The following is a 14,665-nucleotide window of genomic DNA, read 5'->3' as shown; positions in this document are numbered from 1 at the left end:
TAAATAAAATTAGTTTCTCCCATTTTTTTTCCTCATTTGAACCCTAAACCCAGGCAAAGATAATATTCAAAAACCTGCATTTTGTTCTTTTTTTTATGAATTGCAAAGGCTAAATTCCATCTGTAATTATTCTTGTGAAACGCAAGTAGAAACAATGGGATTGTAGAGATGCAGCTACAAGATTAATTTGGTCTCAGACATCTTTGTATCTTAGTGAGAATAAATGAGTAGCAGAAATGTCTCTCAAGTTTAGACTGCAATTTTCAGGATGATCAGTTAAAATATAGTTCTGAAGGAAAAGAAATCTAGTTTTGAGTTAATGAAAGAAACAGAGAACCTCAATATACTGGTTTTAGATTCTCTATTCAGGGAAGAAGTGGACTGTACAAGTTCTCACAGTCTCAAGGTAGGAGTTCCCCAACAAGTCTGAAAAAATATCCATCACTCCAAAGTCCACAAAGAACTGAGACTAGAGTTAATTCTCCTACACCCTTATAAGCCATAGGAAAAAAGCCTTAATCACAACTTCATGCTGGCTCATTTCAACCTCACTCCTGTTTGTATCCAGGAACACTCTGTGGTTCTCATCCAATACAAGACTTCTATGAAGTTCAGCAAGTTTCCACTGGAGAATTTTGCCACAAAGCCACTACATGTTTGTATTTCTATGGCTTAAGTCCAATCCATATATCTTTGGAACATCTGCTGTTATTTATTTCAGTAAGACTGACAGGCTCCAGGGTGCCCTTCACTACTTTGAAATGACTGTTGCTTATTTAGGTTCCCCAGCCCTTCCTTCTGATCACTCTGCTCTGCTTCACTTGGTATTTCTGCTGCACTTTGTGCAATCAGGTCTGATCACTTCTGCAGTTGATCCGTAGTCCTTCTGCTTTTGCCATGAAACAGTAAACATTTTTACCCTAAACCTCACTGCTGGCCATGCAAAATGCAGTCTGACCACCTGGTCTTTCTGTGCTGTCATTTAAATGCGCAAATGGTATCTCTGCTAAAATAAGGTTATAACACCTGAGTGCTGCTGTACTTCATCATCTTTCTTTGTTCTGTGTTTGAGAACTGCTACTGTATATTGACTTTATGAAAGTTTTGTTTTTTCAAGAGATCAGCACAATTATTACAAGTCCAAGTTTCAAAATGGACAGATACGGAACTGAAACTGCTGTATTAAAGGTCTGTAACGATCTTTCTTTGCTCAGCCAAATGGATTGTCATCTGTGTTGATTCAGTGCAACTCCCCTGTGCCATTCAATACAATTGATCACAAGATGCTTTTATAGAGCATTTGGTTATCCTTGAAATTTGGTACCCAGGGGTCCTGGAAAATGCCCACAGCTTGAGCTGTTTTTCACTGAATACCTTTCTCTATAGCCAAGAGTAAAACTGTTCTTTTCCTCATCTTGCTCCTAAAATTCCCCATACACATTCAGAGAAATTCTGTTTAAGTCTCACTGCCTCATTCTTGATAGCAACATCCACTTGGTATTTTAATTAAATCTCATGGCTTCAATTATCTGTATACAGACACTGTATCAATTTAAGTTGCTTTCCAGCCTGGCTTTTTTTCCTTCTCCCTGATGTTTTATTTTGGTCTCACTCTTCTGTTTGGTCAGCCTTTGGAACAGGGTCCTTGAGAAAGCTACCAAACACAAATCTTAATTTTTAATTGTTTTTAAAATCTAATTTTCAGTCAATATTTACAAACAGAGTGAAAACCTCATACTTTGGTGCTTAATTTACAATATTTTCCTTTTTGCCTATAAATTAGTGCAACATTTTATGCAACTAATTTAATTTTATATTTTTTCCTCTTCTCTGATCAATGCAAAATATGAAATTTCCTCGGATTTATACTACTGTTTTCCGTATCAACCTTTATATTGTAGACTTGGTTTAGGTGTGTAGCTGCTCCGCATGGTGGATATTAAACAGAAACCTAGACGTTCCACGTAATTTTCCATTTACTTATGTGGACATGTAAGGATAGAGCTGGTCTAAACATGGCTGGACAACATAAAATGTTAGCCCCTGTAGACAAGAACTTCTCTCCACAGAAATCATTCTCCTGCTTTCAGTCTGACCTGCATTTTCTAAATACAACACCTAAGATTCCCCACAAAGAAATCTGCTTGAGTAAGGAGAGCCCAAATTGACCAAGGAATTTGTTGTTTTCTACCTGGAACTCTGGAACTTTCTATTGAGCTTTAATGATTGTGCAAAGTCATTACAATATTACTACAGTAACTACGGTATCAAAGCCAACAGACACCAGTGCTATCACAGGCAAACAGCCTCCTGAGAGTGACTTAACCTTTGACCAGCAAATTTGACCTGTTATAGGCAATTTGTGTCCCAAGGTACACAGTGAATGGCTGACGTACACAAAATAAACAAAGACTGAGAAAGACAATAAACTGTCAGCCAAGATCAACAAATGGTTTTGGTGTCCCATGAAGCCATTAATAACAATACTCTGTCAAACGTGCTTTCTTCCAGCCATGGGCTGGTTCAACGTCTTTGAGTGCCTATGTGACCTTGAGAAGAAGAGGCAGATGTAGTGATGTGACAAGAATATTCTACTGGAAAGAAGCTCCTTTTAGCCTATGCAGTGCCTAAGCATCTCCTTGCTCCCCTCCCCTAGAGTATTTATAAAATGCAAACAAGCAAATCCATCACCTCCTCTCCTAATCTTTTGCTGTTCTTTATAATAGAGACAGAAATAGTTTGTCAAAAAAAGAGACACAGCCTCTTATTTGATATTCTAGAAACTAACATACAATAGTCTTAAAGATCCATGTGCCAACACATGAGTTCCATAAAAATAAAAGAATAAGCTAACAGGTTAAAATAGCAAAGGTAGAAAATTTTGAGTTTCTACAAGTGATGACTGAATTCTACTCACACACACAGTCTTTACAGACAACAAATGCACTTCCCAAAAGAGTTACCTATGTATTTTAACTTTAGCTCTCGACTGTAGCCTTTTAGCATTGTGTGAACATATTATTTTAATAAACATCCAGAAAAATGAAGCCAAAGCACTTTTAATACACCTGTAGTCTACTGCTTTATTCTGCTGGATTGAGGCCTTAACACTCAGGTAAATCTTAACTACTCACTTATTCTAAACCTGAATCCTCACTTTTTTCCCCCCACTCTAGAGGAATTGGTTACTTTTATTTTTTTTTCTTCTTTTTAATCTTCTCTAGTGAAAGATCATTTTGTCTGTCTCCACTTTCAATTCCATACAAGTGCATGGACAGCAGTTCATGGTATAACGTAAGTTTTCCAGAGGAGATCTAGGGCCAGCAGTGATCCTTCTTCCCACTATGACAGCATCATCTTTCAATTTCTTTAAACTCTAGCCTAAAACAAAAGAAGATTAAACTCATTCTCTCCAATCTGAATATCCCCACAAGACAGAGAAAGCTGGTATTTAAACCATAACAAATGCTAAGAATGAACTAAATAAATATACTGTTATTGGAATAAGTTTGTTAGCATATTTTAGACTGTCTAAAATTTGGTGTGTTTGTTTCCAATTAGACCACTAGAACATATATTTTGCATGAGTGTGGCTTCCTTCCTCCTCTCCAAGCATGCCAGAAACATATAAGTCTTTGTAAAATACTCTGGTATCTCTAAGACACAGATTTTTAACAGTATTTTCCATGCAGGAGATGCAATAACCCATAATTTGCTTCATTTCAGCACTGGGGACTAAAGCCAGTTACCCACTCGGAATTAGCAAGCTCGCATTGCCAAATCAGTTTTCCCTGCTCATGGGGTGCATCAGACATCACAGGCAAGTCAACAAACTGTGCTGTTTAGAGGAGCAGCACCACAGGATTGAGAGGTTCTCACAGGGGCCTTACAGAACAGTGTCAGCATTCACGCCACACGTACGTAAATACAACTTGCACTGTGCAGTTACTGAAATTAGCAAACATCTGACATGTAGGGAGAGAGCAGCTGACACCACTGCTATAGGCAGAGAGGATTCAAAGTAAATCTATACCTAGAAACTTCTCTTCCGATCTTCCCGAGCCATTTCAGCCCAGAGCTCCTGGAGCTTTGCCTGATCCTGCCTACAGCACCCTCCACTGCTGCAGATGACTGATGGTTGGGGAAGCAATAAATGACAACCAAGCTAAAATAGCCTAAACAGGAATTAATTACAGAAGAGATGAGGCGGAGGTCTTCAGAATGAAGAGGTACATTAACCTATTGCAGCACTTACAATCATGATAATCTGCTGTTTTAAAGGAAAGAAATATTTGCTAATTTCTTTTTGAATAACTAACTCTCTGGTGTAGCTATATGCACATATAGTCACTAAAATTAACCTGCAGCTGTATTGTGAAGTTTTTTCTCAGAAGCAGTGAAGTTCAGTTTTGTTAAGTTAATTTTGAAAAAGATTTATTTAAAAACTTGTTTTTCACATTGCAGCCTGTATCAAACCAAACAGACAAAAAAAAAATCAATAATTTAAAAACATGTATTGCTAAGAAGACTAAATAAATAAAAGTAAGCTTCCTTGAGTGTCCTTCCTTTCTGTCAGGGAAGCTGTCTGTGTGGGAGACTGAGCAATCCAAGAACATGTGAGTGAAAACAAACACTTCTGAACACAGAAGAGGATATGGAAAGCGTATTTGCGGGGGGTGGGGGTGGCTTAAAAAGGAAAGCTAACTTCTTTGAATTGTTTATTTCCTCAATCTAATCTTAATTAAAACCAGAACATTAGGATGTCTGTTATACTGAGCTACTGTAATACAGATTTCCACATTAGAGGATAAAAAGCTAAACACAAGGATGACTGAGGTAGAATGAACAGTGCCTGACTCATTACTCACTAGATTTCTTTGGCTGGAAGGAAAATAGCAAACAATAACAGTGGCCTTCTGTCACCAGAAGATAGCTTTAGAATTCTATTTACACATTACTACCAACCAACCTGATGATAATCTCGGGTTAGTGTGGGGCCAGGTATTCACTGCTTTCAAATAAGGGACAATGAATGGTGCACACACACGGTTCATTACTTCAAACCCAATATTGGAGTTAAATGCTAAAGACCTGATACTTAGTGGCTCATGTATCTTGTACTAAATATACACACAGAATTTTTAACACACATAGGGGGACAGGTTTTTTCATGTCAGCGTTTGGCTAACATTTTATATTTACCCTGGTTACTTTTAATTAATTCTTTACTCTTTCTTCTCAACAACAACAAATTAGAGCAAAACTGGAAAGTTGCAAGAACAGAAAGGGAAAAAGGAGAAAACCTCTTCATTCTCACTCCTAAGAATTATGCCAAGACCTCTTAAAGAGGAAGATCAAATTCTCTCACATGCATCAGGACGAAGCCAAGATCCTGGAGATGTCATTTTCACTGAATAAAGGAAGCAAGCAGGGGAAGATTCTTTGAACATGAATATTTTTGTGAGGGGAGCACTTGATAGCATAATTAACTTGTATGGTAAATGCTAAACAGCATTGTGACCACTGAGAAATCAGAGCAGCTGCTGCTCATGGTGCAGAGTAGAAGCAACTCACTCTGAGGGCAGAGCCCAGACTAAGGAACTCTGCTGGGCTTATTACTCAAGGCTCTGCATAAACTGGGTGTCAACCAGGAGAAGAGAGATCCCAGGCTGCAGAACAGGGCAGAGAGGAGGAGAAAATAACAGAGGGAGAAACCTGGTAAAAAACAAGCATTGTCCAGGATGAAGGGTTACAGCTGACAGGAACACCAGTTACCTGCTAAGTTAACAGCTGAATGAGCTGGAACTGGGACACAGCCAAATGTGGTGCAGAGCAGGACGCTGTAAAGAGCTTTTCTCACTGCTGTTGGACAGAGATGGAAAGCAGAAGCTGGGATAGAAAGGATATAAAGCCTTTCCTCATCATTCACTTAGCTGTGCCAGTGCTCATGCACATGGTGGATAGTTTGCAGCAGAGGCAACTCTCAGGGAAGTTGAAAGCTGTGTAAAACACTTTCTGCCCAGACTTACTGCAAATGTTACAGTAGAAGGCAAAGTGCTGCTGAGACAGGCTGGCTGTGAGTGCTTGTGGCTACTCACAGCAGGTGAGCACACTGGACAGGTAACACAGACCAGAGTGGGAAGGGCACAGAGCTGGACCTGGCACAGGGAGGTGACAGCACTCAGAACCAGGAACTAGCAGCGTGAGCCACAAGAGAGACTCATATAATCTGGAAGCAACACGAGTCCAAGCACAAAGGGAAGAAATTTCTGCGTGGTCATGTGTTTGGTGTCCTGTGTAGGAAGTCAGCAAATTTTAGACCCTGGCCCACTGAATAGATTTAAGGTTCACCAAAAGATAACATCCCATAGAGGGGTTTTGTGAAAGGGAGAAGATGCTGCCAGTCTTCATGATGACAGAGCAAGGCTAACAAGAGGACTAATCTGCAAAAATAGTTTTCCCATGGTAAATTTGAAATGACAATTTGTTTTTTTCTAGCAAGACACATAAAATCAGAAAGTCAGCTTTAATTCTGAGGCATTATATTCCAAAAAGCATTTCAGAAGGTGAGAGCATCAGTAGCAAGGAGGTAGTACAGAGAGAAGGAAACCTCAGCTCACCACCACATGCAGTAGCAAGAATTGGTATGGAGAGGAAAATTAGTTTGAGAAAATCATATGAAAGCTTACTACTTTTTCATTTTCTTAAGAATAAAACTATTTTCCTGGTACACTGTTACAGGAGCAATCAGGCTGTTTTTTAAATGTATTTGATTTTTAAATTGTTTATAAATAAAATGTTGTATAAAGAAGTGTTTAGCAGAACAATGATAATATAAAGCAGGGAAATGTTGCTATGTTAATTTTTTACAAGCACAGAGGATAATTTTTGTGTAAAAACTAGGGCTCAGAGCAGTGGAGTTAACCAGTGATTCCCAAGAAATCCAAAGTAGTAGAGTGGGCATTTGAAACAAAGCCTCTCTCACAGTATCTACTAAACATTTTCCTACCTAACCCCAAACCTTAAACTTTTGCTATCTCCTAAACCATCTCTTCTTCATTTTCTTTCAAAAATCCTGTGTGGAAAAAAAAAAAAAAGGGAAGAAAGAGACAGAGTAGTTCAAGGGGTCAGGTTTTTCTGAAGCTAGCATGCTTCATACGCTCTGAAATTGTGACTATCCCAAAAGGAGCTTTCTTTTATATGTCAGCAAAACAAAAGGTCAGCCTATTGAAATATTGGTCAGGTCTGACTTTCTTCTATTAATAACAAGTAGAGACACATTTTTTAAAGTAATAGTTAAATAAATGACCACATGTCTGCAATCATTTAGATTTAAAATGTCAACTGGATTTGAGATGCCATGTGCATTTAATCAATGACTCTGCACTATAATATAAATATTACTTTGGTTTGACTGAATTGTGTGGCATAAATCATAATTCAGTGAGATGAGTATATTTAATTTTCTCTACAGATGGCTGTTAACGGCAATACCTATTAAACCAGCACCCAGCAGCACTCTGCAGTTAAGGAATCTGTCAGGAGTCCCCTTCTGTATTATTTCTCTGTTAATTGTTGTCTCTCCTCCGAACCCCTCAATTTAACACAGTCATGTTACAAGAACTACTGATTCAGAAAATCAGCAAAAACCTGTTGTTTCTTTTGTTAACAAGATAGAACTTACACTCTGCACTGTATTCCTGAGCAAAACTTCGTATTCATTGGTTAAAATGCAGCACAGGAAACCTTAATTCAAAATTTTGTGGGCAAGACTAAACCTTCTAGCACCTTTAACCATAATGTATCTGTACCACCTACAGAAATACCCAATGTCCTACAATTTATATAGAAAACATGGAATTCAAGCTTTATCCTCAGCTAGATTTTAGGAGGATTTTAGAGCAAGTAACAGCCAATTCTAGTGAATGATGGATGAACACAGTGCTGCAGTGTACAGTATTCCCCAAGAATACACTTTGCTTTCTAGGACTCTTCTTGCAGAACACATTTCTTGGGAGATTAGAGACAGACACTTAGAAGAAATATGCTACCTCCAGAAAATACGTGGAGTTTACTTTTAGCAGCTGTGGCATGCACAGAGGTCAATATTAAATAGGCGAGTGTCCATTAAAGTAGAATTTGAAGTTAATCCTCAAAGGCAAAGCATGCTGCCTTTTTTTTTTTTTTTTTTGCTTAGTAATGACTTGAATAATGATATTTCAACTTGAAGTGAACATGCAAGTTTTTCACAAAAAGCATGCTCCTTGCAAACAGTTTGTAATTTTGAGTCCTTTTAAATAGTCAGAGGGAACTTTCTGCTCTGATCTGTTAAGTAAATATAAATCTTGTTATCCAAGTTCAGTAATGAGAGTGAGGGGTCTATTCTTCACTGCACTTGCATACATCTAACGTTAATGAGATTTATGCATGCATATTAAGGGGAGAACAGATGCTTAATTAAACAAATCAGCCTTTAGTAGGCAGTCTGCATGATCATTTTTAGTACAAAACCCCCTTATTTTCTCTGCTTTAGTCTGACTATGAATGCAGCCAAGGAGGAATTAATATAATGGAGGAAAAGAAAAAGTCATACATGTAAAATGAAATGTTTGTTTAGTTTTTTCAGTTTAAAATACTTGACAAATTTGAGGTAGATTAAATTGACTAGATACATGCTTTCTTTCATGTTCTTATGCTCTTCAAAGGTAAGTGGAGCTTTATTTACCAATTTACCTAAATGAAAAGTGGGATTTTTATTATCAAAACAAAATCAAGGCCTCTAAATAACTCATCTGGCTCATGAACTGATGCTGCTTTTCAAATACACATAATCCGCCTCAGATAATTTTGCAACTGAGGACAAAAAAACCCTAAAATTTCTTTTAGGCTAAAAAAACTTCGGCCTAATTAAAACATAATTTATATTAGTTGTGGGGTTTTTTTATCTATCAATGTCCATACTGATTTCCAGAATCATACACAGATAAATACATTAAAAAGTTACATACTCCATCTGTCTCCAAGTCACACCTTTATTATTTACTCCTTCTACATATACTGCTACCTTTTCTTCGACAACACTCAACTTCTAAGGGCAACAGAGCAGAAAAAAAAAAATCTCTCCATAACTTGCCATAGTGCCATACCTAATGGAAGTCAATATCTGTATATTATGCTATCTACTCTGCAATACCATTACAGGCTCAACAGTGCTGGTTGTAAAAAGTATCATTCTGAGCACAAGGCCTATAATAGTAGTAATGAAAAAAGGGTCATTTCTGTCTTCCAACTAGAATGAAAAATTAAAATCACTAAGGCACTTAGCTCAAAGGAAAATTGGCAAATTAAAGGGACAAAAAATAAAATATTCATGGCTCATATTGTGAAATGGAAGGTAAATAATTTAAGATGAACTATTATGTGGGAAATTGCACTCTTTCTGAAGAGCAAAAAGCAAATCTAACTAATACACACATATATATTCCTACTTCCTGAGCTTGTAGTTATACCTATATGTGCAAAAATATGCAAGTCATGGTTGAAGTACAATACTGCTGCGGGACAGACATTTTCTCACCTATACTAATTTTTAAAATATTTTCTAGTGAAACAGTCAAGTTGACAAGCACTGCTTTATATGAAGAAGGCTGATTGTTTTTTCTTCCCGAGTCCAGCCTAGACGTGGAGACTGAATTGAGAGAGTGCTCTCCCACTGCACTCCAGTACAACTCTTTACTCTGAGTCACCAATTACATACCTGCTCTTAGATTTTTATGCCACACAAAAAAATTATGACTTCAGCCTCCTGTCTCTGCCTGGGGGAGCTAGCTATTAAAATGCCATTGGTGTGGCTGCAGTTCATTAGCTATCTTACCTTCATATCCATAAAACTGAAAGGGCTGCCCAGAATTTTTACAATCACTATCTGGAAAAGGTAGAGAGAGCCACAGACTTATGTTTGTTATACTCTAGCACTGTAACAACTGCTATGGGATTAGGATACAGAACTGCACTGCATGGCAGAGGTCACACTTCCCTGGTGATTTAAAGGTTCAGTCTTCTGCCAACTTAATTTAGAAACACAAAGCCCAGCTTTGTTAGAAGAGAATATTTTGATAGTTTTTCAAAGCATGGCAATTCAATAACTATTTACCACAAATTTAAAATCTGGAGTTCATCACCTAGCAAACTGAGGAATAATTTTTAAATTTATTTTATTAGCCTCTTGGTTAGATCAGCTTTGTGTCCTCAGTCCTAAGTGACAATACATTCTGCATTAATGTTCAGCATCAGGGATTTCTAACACCCTCTGCCAATGGGTTAATTAACCCTTCCAAACAGCCTACAGAGATCTCCTCATAAAGCTTTTGGCAGTTCTAAACAATGACACTAGACACTTCCTTTTTTCAAAAGCAAGAATATGCTGTTTCACTACAGAGTTTCTCCTGAAAATACTGAACACCTTAAAAAAGAAGTACAGGGAAGCTCATTTGATGTCTAGCAGTCTTCTAAGACTCACGGTGCCCAGAAAGAATCAGTCAGCTCAATGTGAGAAAAGGGATGAGCCAAGAATCAAATGCGGCATTGTGCAATCTTGCACAATGTATCTGCACAGAACTCAGTATTATTTCTGTTCTGAAAAAGATTCAGTGTAGATGCTTGTCACTAGCCTTTCCCTGAGACTGAAGTATACATTTAGTCACAGCTCCAGTAATGAAAGTATTTAATGTACTTGTTTTCTTGATACACAGTCTCCATTTACTGTTCTGTCTGTTGTCTAGTGGTGGGTTATTAGTGAACAATGACAGCATGATGTGCCAGAAAACATCAAAAAGTAAAATATAATGCTCCTTGGCCAATGTTAGACAAAACCAGTTAAGGCTCAGCTTCTGTTCTTTTGGACAGCACATATATACCTTCAGAACTAAGGCAGGCAATATATGCATCAGAACCAACAAAGAAACAAAACACTGTGCAGTCAGCACCACAGTGAAACAGTACTTTGGATTATAGAGATTTTAACCAGTGTCATCTGCATTTCAAACCTCCAGTACATTAATCCACTTTGCCCAAATGCCACAGTCATTAATATGCTGCAGCTAAGAGTTTCAGTTAATACAGAGTGAAAAAACAGGTCTTTTAAAAAAACAATGATTACAAAAATAAAAGCATGATTTCTTGATGGTCTCCCTGAATCACAGTCACCTAAATAAAGCTTCAATCAAGGAAAAGCTTAGCAGGAAAGCAATCATTCTTCTTTTTGTATGTGTAAAAAAAGACCAGGAACTACAAGTAAATAGCAGCTGAGCAACAGATGAGGCACTAAGTGAAATCTGTTAGCAACTGCTAACAGCTTTGCTATTTTCTGTTGTTAAATTAAAAAAAAAAAGGCAAAAAACCAATGCAGTAGCAATTCCAATATGTTCAAAAATCTCAGATGCAAAAGACTAAAGCTCAACAATTCTTGTACTACAGCTGAGTACTTGGATTTGGTTTTAATATCTTGAAATGCTTTGTTATTGATTATAAAGTAGAAGCCAGCCAATTCACAAGGCCCCTATCAAGGTAAAACTTCTTACAGCTGTATGTATGACCCAGCAAGCACAGCACAAAAATCCCACCGTAGACAAGTAGGACATTTCCAGCAGCTGTTTTAGCCTCAAATTCTACTTTCTTTTGTCCTTTACATCTGACCCCATGTCATTCACCAGAAAATGCATGTGTCTTAATTAGCACTGAGCTTTCTGGCAAGATCTCTCTTTTTCATTGTCCTTCTGGTCCTGGAGCTTTCACCACAGATGCTCAATTCCTACTTATCTCAAGCCAATTTTGACATGGGTTCAGCAAGTCTGTTTTTCTGTTTGGATGCATCCCACAGCACAGCAGAACCATGCCTGCACAGCTGAAATAGCTCTGAACAAAGCTGCCCATGAGCTACAGGCAGTATAAACATACCAGAGTGGAGGTTCCAGCTCCCGGTGGATTTGTCACATGGCTGCAGTCGCCGGACTAGTTGAAAAAATTCATGACATCACCTAGTTCCAGGAATATATTTCCTCTTCTCACCCCTGCCACTTGCTTTCATAACTTTTTTCCCTTGGCTTTATTTCTCCTGTCAGTCTAACAAGGGCTCTGTTCCTCCTTTTGGTGGTTGCACACGTGGTGGATCACAGCACAACCACCACTGTACATACAAAATGCACACTACAGATTTCCTTCTTCACCAAGATTTCTGCTCCACTACAGTGTTTACATGTGTAATGCCCCCTGTGTGTCAGGTTCCCTTTCTGGTTTAAATTCATCATGTCAAAAACTGGGCTCATCTCAGTTTCTAAATACTTCTCTCTACTTCTTTCTCTTAAGATACCAAGAATTAGTAGCCTGCTGCAGAAGCTCACAACTTTTGTCATCTTAAACTTCTCTCTTTCCTTCCACAGATGTTCTACCAATAAAACATGCCAGTTTCATTCCCGCAACATCATAAAAAAATCTGGATGTTTCTTTCCATCCATTTTGCTAAAATACTTATCATTCAATCCTCCTTCCCATCCCTCCTGACACTCCTTGCCCTTCACATTAGTACAAGACTCCAGTAGGAAAAAATACCTCTTGAATCTAATATTTAGTTGGTATTTGACCTGCTCTGAATGCCACTATTAGTTCCCTATTACTTCTTTTAAAAACATTCAGATCAGTTGTTTTTGCTTTTCATGTCATACATGCCAGTTTCTGTCTGAAAAAACACCAGCCTGGATTTGCTCATCTTTTAGCAACTGGGGACATATGGTCCCCAATTCTTTTGTAAACTCACACTGGCTGCTCTTGTTCAAGCTCTGCTTTACAGGTCTGCATCCTTCTTTCACGTCTACCATGTCTAGGATTCCCTAATACTCTCACCTTTTCAGGAAGGAATTTCTGTTCAAGTTTTATAAATTCTGGAAAGAAATACCAACAAGGACACAGAACCTCTAAAAACCTCCCAGCTGAACTGTTAGTTCTTACCTACTTCTTCTTCTTTGTTTATTTTAACATGTTGCTTCCATCTTTGTTGTTTTGTAGAGATTTTCAGTGGTGTGGGACAGAAATTCCCATTCTATTCTGCCATACAGATAAATATTATTAACACTGTCAGCTGGGAAGACTATCAATCTAAACAAAAGGCAAGTTGATGTAAAGAGCAGATGTATAAACCTTGTGTACTACTAAATTGTGGAATATATTCTTAAAGAGGGAATCACTGCAAATAGTAGCAACCTGTTGTTCCCAGCTTTGCACATTGACCATTATCAGAGTTTCTGTCAACTACAATAGCTTGTTTTGGATTCTGATGTCAGCCCACATTCTTTTTGGCTAAGATATAATACCCCTGTAAGACTTTACAATTCAAACTCTGAATCTTCTATGTATCTTCAATACATGAAACAGTACTTATCCTTTTGTCAAACCTCTGTGCCACTCCCCTCTTCTCTCCTACTCATGCCAAAGAGGTAAAAAGAAGAATGAAAAGAGATATAAAGCTTAAGATACACAAGAGAGTTTTTGAAGTCACCCTTCTAATTCAGTTTTTAACTACCCTTCTGCATTAAGTCCTATTTATTTAAGCAGTATGAAGACAAATGCACGCGCAATGCACAGGTGTGTGTACCTGCCTCCTCGGTTCCTGAAGAGCCCATTTGAAAGCAGACTGGTACAGCCAGGTACAACTTATGAACACTAACAACTGCTGACATGCAAATCTGGCACACAGTCATGCCTGTATATTTTTGACAGTGTCTCCACAGTGTTCAAAAGTTGATAGGGCAGTTGCTGATACATGGAAGAAAGTCAGCTAAAACCTTCCATGTTAATATTACACAAATAATTTTACTCTAGAGAACATAGTGACAGAGAGTTGTAAGGCAGTTCATACATTGTATGTCCTAATGAACACCATGATCAGTGAATGATCTTGCATTTGAATTTCTTAGATTACTAGTGAAATGTATCCTTGCCTAAACTATGATTGTGGTTTTTGTATATATGTGTTCTGTCTACAATTCAGCATGGCAAGAAACACCAATAGCTTCCTAAAGCCAATGTTAAGTGTTCAGTGCCATAAGTAACCGCACTGTCCTTCAGTTTTATCTCCTCCACGTGACCAAAAAATTTCATCACACACCCTGTATCATATGCAAAGAGCTACTTAAACACTTAAATCCTCCACAGAGTCAACAGGTACCAGTGGGAAGGGTGTTAGCAACCAGTGCCTACAGCACCAAAGGTTCCAGCAAGACCAAGGAAATGAGAACTCTGATTACTCTAGAGTATACAGAGCCACAGAACAAAGAGCCACAGCAGAAATCCAAACACTTGCATGCTGGGCAGGGAGGACAGTGAACTTTTTATGGCTGAAGCCATAAAGCAAAGGTTTTTTCATAGGTAGTGGCTCTCAGCAATTGCAAATGTTAGTAGACCTTTTGCAGTAACACAAGGAATTCTGCTTTCCCAGCAGCTTGTGAAGGAAGCAGATAAGCAAGGGAAGAGAAGGCAAAGGTCTGAGTGGGAGCAGGATTTGTATTACTCAGAAATACTCCCCACAAATCCTTCCCCACCGATACATGCTTGTTTTAAGCCTAAAACCTTGAATCTTTTCTGACATATGGGAATGCATTTCAAAGGCACAAAA

General features: G+C 38.1%; 1 protein-coding gene across 4 annotated transcripts in view; it reads right to left on the bottom strand.

Moving 5' to 3' along the window:
* PARD3B (par-3 family cell polarity regulator beta) overlaps positions 1–14,665 on the bottom strand; it is a 393,522-nt gene that overhangs the window by 120,987 nt on the left and 257,870 nt on the right. The window lies entirely within an intron of this gene.

Source organism: Pseudopodoces humilis, chromosome 8 (assembly GCF_049639895.1).
Source record: "Pseudopodoces humilis isolate 2021_Gansu_Grassland_sample_001 chromosome 8, ASM4963989v1, whole genome shotgun sequence".
Taxonomy (NCBI): Eukaryota; Metazoa; Chordata; class Aves; order Passeriformes; family Paridae; genus Pseudopodoces; species Pseudopodoces humilis.
The sequence above is the reverse complement of the archived record's forward strand: the minus strand, read 5'-3'. Positions and strand labels throughout refer to the sequence as shown.